The sequence below is a fragment of the Pinus tabuliformis genome, chromosome 2_1, assembly GCF_031772625.1.
Source record: "Pinus tabuliformis cultivar Carrire ecotype Pingquan chromosome 2_1, CPIR1, whole genome shotgun sequence".
NCBI lineage: Eukaryota > Viridiplantae > Streptophyta > Pinopsida > Pinales > Pinaceae > Pinus > Pinus tabuliformis.
Genome location: NC_142299.1, coordinates 801,449,935 through 801,455,934, shown reverse-complemented (window position 1 = coordinate 801,455,934; position 6,000 = coordinate 801,449,935).

Sequence of the window (6,000 nt, the reverse complement as noted above, 5' to 3'; positions counted from 1 at the left end):
TGATAGTGATAAAGGTATGGTCGCAGCCATCCATGAAGACTCAGGTATGGTCGTAGCCATCCATCAATGAGTCATGTAATCACGAACCAATCCACGCAGCCCGAACATGTGTAATCTAAGTTCGGGGTCTTGAACCCATCTGATCATAGTACAAATTCTAGCATGTGAATAGATGTGCTGAGGTCGAGCATGATAGAAAGTCGCTTGATTACTGGTCAATGATGAAAACCATTAACAAGCGCGAGAGAAACCACCAATAATGCCAATGGTTCTCAAGGTACAATCTAGCACAATCCACGAAGTGTGAAAATGGAGCTGAAGTCGAACACTCGTGGAATCACCCAATCGACGACCAATGATGAAATTTGACCGTCAGGTGCGAAGAACTTGCCATTGAGGCATGCAAGCTCTAAGGTACCAAAGGGGGTCTCTAGATCAATCTCCTAGATAGTGAGCTGATGTCGACAGGAGACGACCCGTCACAAGAGGGCCATAATGTTTCCCTCATCAATGACACGAGATAAGGAACAAGTGGTAGATAGCGAAATAGAGTATCAGAGGAGGAGGCAAGGATGTAAACTACAGAAGGATTATACTCTTGAACATGTCGGCGACACGACGTCGAAGGGTGGCAGCATTCAGGTACCAAGGGATCAGAGGCTTGATGGAGACAGCATGAATCGGATGGAATGAGGCTAAATGGCAACCCAACCCCACGAAAGGCAAAATGACGATGTATGGATGTCCCAACCCGAAAAGAAGCAAAAGTGTCAATGTTCAAGAGTGAATAGCTGCCAATGATGATTTCCAAATCTTCCCCACCATTACTGGCAAATACCCCAATTATTTTTGAAAAAAAAGCTTGAAGGGGGTAGCATATGCTGTAATGTAAGTTCGACCATCGGTCGAATTCAACCTAGTGATGGTTTAACAAGCCCAGGGGAGGAGAAGCTCGAGTCTCGTCATGGTGATGATTCCAATGTCATCATGGTTTAACGAGTCTGACATAGGTAAAACTCGGAGTATTTTTCATGTTTAGAGAGTTTGAAAAAGACACAGAAAAGAAAACTCTAGGGGGGGTCCTTTTTCGTAGATTTGTGTCTCTCGAGCCCGAAAAAGTATAAAACGATACTTGAAAGAACCGCCCAACCATTATGATCGAGGAGTACTTTTCGTGATTAGTGACCTCGATCCGAAAAAGTAGAAAAGCGATCGAAATCACGTCGTTTTGTAACCAATAACAAGCTTGAAACGATAAAATCCCAACAAGCTTTTCATGTTTACACGGTCAGAAAAGAGCTTAAAGTCGACTTCCTCTTATTTCTTTTAACGAGTCAAGAGGAACAACTCCGCTATCTTTTCATTTTTCAAGTCGGAAAAGAACGTTAAAGACGACTTTACGGATCAAGTGTACACGAAGCATGAGATAACTCCACTACCTATAGCTCTACATGAAACACGTCAAATGTAAACCCATTCGACATAAAATGAACAATATACGTGGAAACATAGTTAAAAAGCCAAATTTTAACTAACCATGTGATAAAAAATGAGAAAAAACCCACATTTTTAAAATATAATTTTTTAATTTTAAAAAATTAGTATAAAAGGGGGGTAATTCATTCATTTTTACCGTTGGCATTGTTCATTTCACCTTGGAGTGTTTTGGAGCACCAAATTTGGCGAGCTGATTTTGGCCCCATTCGTCGACCATTCATCCTGAAACTTCTTCCAGGTAAATAGACTTCTTCCTGTGCTTCAATTCAGTGTCTTTTTTATGCATTTTAGCGTTAGATGTGTTAGTTTAGGCGGATTTTTTGAGTCGGGCCCCGCCGCTCAATCATCACGGGTATACCGCTCGCGTCTGCAATGACCAAAAATATTTACACAACGCTTTTCGATCATCGCGGAAAAGTGATGTACTTCCACGATGACCGCGAGAAAATTGAACTTGTCAACTTTATGTCATTGCGACTATTTAAAAACAGTCGCGATGGCGACGTAAAATCATTTTTTTGTGCAAATTACGTATTGAAACTTGCAAACGAAGTTATAATTCAATTTTTCTCGTCATGCAGGCCATAATGGCGTTTGTCTAGCAAGAACGAACGCACGATGATAATGATGTGGAAGCTTTTGCTGATGCTGGGTGCCGAAATGCTTTACGTGCATGCGGATTGCTAAAATTCTTCCTTACTCCACACCTTCGGTCCCAACCCGATTTACTGGAGCTACTGATCCGTGCTTGGAATCCAACAGATGGGAAATTCATAATCCGAGGCTGAGACATCGAGTTCGATTCCACGGATGTATATTTCCTGACCGGGCTGTCCCAACGCGGTGAGAGGCCCATTCTAGAGGGGCAGCGACCCGGGGGCGATTCTCTAGAGATGCTGATGGCACAAGTGTGCCCACGGGCACGCAAATCGAGAAGCAGGAAGGTGGCAATCCCGACAGTGGAAGACGTGGTTCTTCGTGCAATGCTATTTATGGTGACATGGGCAGCGGGCTCCCAAGCCCAACACGAGGCATCAAAGACCCATCTCCGGTTGGCTCTCGAATGTCTCAATCCAACCATGTTCAACTGGGAAGAAACAGTGATGGCCAATATGAAGAGACAACTTACCAACTGTCATCGAGGAGAGATGAAGCAGTTTGGCTACAGGTCCATCTTAGTCCCGCTCATGCTGGAGCGGGTGCCGGCATTGCAGTTGTAGGACATGGATTTGGATTTTCCCAGACCACGTGAGACCAGGATCACACGGTGGGCACACGTTATGCCACAAGGAGGCGGTGGACGACCAGTGTCGTGGGGGACACTGTTTCAAGAGTGGTTGGAGTGCCAGACAATCTTCGTTGAAGATTGGCCATATGCTGGCATGGACTTTCGTGGAGATCCTAACATGCAGCTGCCCGCTGGTGAGCAGTGGGATGATGGTGGCAAGTCACTTGATCACATTTTTTTTGCATTTTATTTTTTATGATGTTTTTTAGATTTTTTCATGTATATGTCCTGATGACGAACTCTGTGGTATTCGCAGATGTGGGACCAGTGAGACCTGTAGGGCTGGCTCCAAAGGCATGGAGGGATGCATAGGGCATCACAGTGCTGGCCTTGGCTCCCCCAGCCGATTATCCAGTGGAGACAGTGGCCCGAAATCTTGAGGGCCTGACGACAGGGATTCCTGATTACATGGGGGTCGAGGAGGTCCCCATAGCATTCCAGATTCACACAGTAGGAGTGGTACCCAGGGTGCACCGCCTGTTGAGGCGGGTGGCATAAGCGGTGGTGTGCTATAGGGAGCATAACCCACCGCAGTAGACGCCTAGGTTTTATTTCCTGCTGATGATTTTTTGAGAGACATGTGTCTCGGATGTATGGAGAACACAGACTCTATTTGGACATATACACTTATTTTTTGAGTGCCTCGGTGCGCCACACGAGATATATATATATATATATATATATATATATATATATATATATATATCCTATGGTTTATTATTGTGTTTTGCGTGCTTCTTATATGCTATTTTGATTACATGTTACACAAATGTCTGTCTAATACATGGTTTGCCAAATTCCAATGCATCAGTTAACGTGTTTAATCTTCTGGGAATGTGCTGATATGTGATAAAATCAAAATTCCTTTCTAACAATTTAACACATAAATACAACCTTAAAATCCGATGGTCTTTGATGGAATATCGCCCATTGAGCTGGTGGATGACAAGCTGAGAATCCAGGTTCACAACCAATGTACGAATACCGAGATTGATAGCCTCGGTAAGTAACTCAACAACAACACTATATTCAGCGACATTGTTTGTGGTACAACCTAGACAAACACCTTGAAGGTCTACTAACTCACCGTGAGGATCATAGATCACCCATGCCGCAGAAGACAGGTTGCGGGTACTGCGGCAGGCACCATCAGCGAAACCAACGTAAGGTGCACCAGACATCTACACAAGAAGCAAAAGACACAATAAGCGGCAATTATTCCTACACACCAAGCCAAAACATGAAAACACACACACAACACACCTGCTAAAAACACACATATGTACAAATTAAAGTGCATGAAGTTCACGCATAATATTTTTTCAAGTAAAGCCCATTTCGGGGCTTATCCTGTTGCACCGCTGTGTGACTGTCCCCAGATAGTGTAGGCATCGCCTCAGCCCATTTTGTGAAGTAATCAATGGCAACGATGATATACCCATGCCCCCCGGCCGAGCAAGGGTTACAGGTCATATAATCAATGCCCCATTTGGCAAAAGGGCCGATGGTAACAACAAGGTGCAATGGGAAACCAGAAGCAAATCGCTCAAGACAAGGAAGCATTTCCCGATGGGCAGGGAGAAACGAGGAACGATGGTGATGATCAGACCAAGAGGGTTCCTCGAGATACATGGTCTCGATAATGGCGTCATCAGAAGGAAAAATTTCCTTTAAAGAGTCTGAAGACGTGCCATCTCCAAGCCAAGGGGAATGAGCGTACGAGTCAAGAGCTCTACTCAAAGGAGCAGATTCAGAGGGTGGAGTCGATGCAGAAACAATTTCGACGTAGTTGAGCTCGGCAGGACTCAACGGCATCTCATCACCCCAAGATTCTATCTGATCAGCGGGGAGAAGAACCCAAGGATCAGAGCGAACAGAAATCATATTAATAGGAGCGACGTTGGGAGGTGGGAGTGAAAAAACACCCATAAGGGTAGGATCTTTAAAGAGTCCAACTCCCACACTCTCGCATGGAATGGAGGTATGCTCCACAAAAGGCACATTTCCATCAGAATAGGAGGAGGCGAAGAAAGATAGCTGGTCTATTGTGACGATCTTCCCCTGATGAGGGAAACGAATGACAAGAAATAGAGATGAAGCCATGGCGCACATGGCATATGTCCAGCTTTGTCCCAAAAGGAGGTTGTAAGTTAGATTGGCATCAACGACTTCAACTTCCACTTCGACTGTCTTCCCTTCCAAAGTAATAGGCAAACATTGGAGGATACCATAAGGGCAAGACTAGAACCCATCAAAGGCTTCCAAGGTCGTAGGAGACTGACTTAGAGTTAGAGAACCAAGGGCCTTCCAACAAGCAACAGACATTATGCAAGTAGAAGCGCCTTCATCAATGACGGTACGATGGATCATTTTAGAATTGATGACCACCTGAATAAGGAAGGCAATTTGGTGAGGCAATCTCGGTATATGGCTGTCTAAGTCAAAAGTAATCAGATCCAAGTCGGCTGGGTCGATGCCACTGATGGCCGATAGCAAGGACTTCCTCTGAGAGGGGCAGCTCTGGAGAACTTCTAAAGCAGACATAGCTGACAGAGCCTGGGCTAAGTCCTCAACGATGCTATAGTGCTAAGCAGCATGAGCATTAGGGTTGTAAGAAGATTTTCGGAGTACACCTTTAGGAGGGGGTTGGATGGGCATCTCAGTGCTAGGTCTCTCAATATGGAGGGGACCAAAACTGGATGGAGGAGCGCTAGAGGGGACCTCAGGCTCTTTCCCGACAAGCGATGGATACTCTTTTGCCCGAGTACTAATGTGGACGGGAATCGTCCCAGCCATAAACACTTAAGAACCAAAGGGAGAAGAGGATTGGGATGGATCAGCCACCATTTGCGTTTGCTGTGAGGGAAAAGGCTCTTTGAGCACGGCAAGAGTCCCGGGAGCACCTTTCAACAAACGACTAACTTTAGACCACCTCGGGCAGTATTTGGTGTAGTGATCCTCGTCACAGATAAGGCAAGGATACTTAGGCTTGTGTTTGGTACCTTCCTCGGGTGGAGTTTTAGGGGATCCTTCTTGGGTTGATCAGCTTTATTCTTTCCTTTTCCCTTCTTCTTTCCTTTCGAGGCTTTGTCCACCGTGGTGGACTGAATGGCGTTAACCTCAGAAGTATTACCAGAGTTGGACACAGCCTAAGAAGTATTTTCATTCGGAGCATTCGACTTTTGCTTCCCAGGGTTCACGAAAGATTTCTTAGA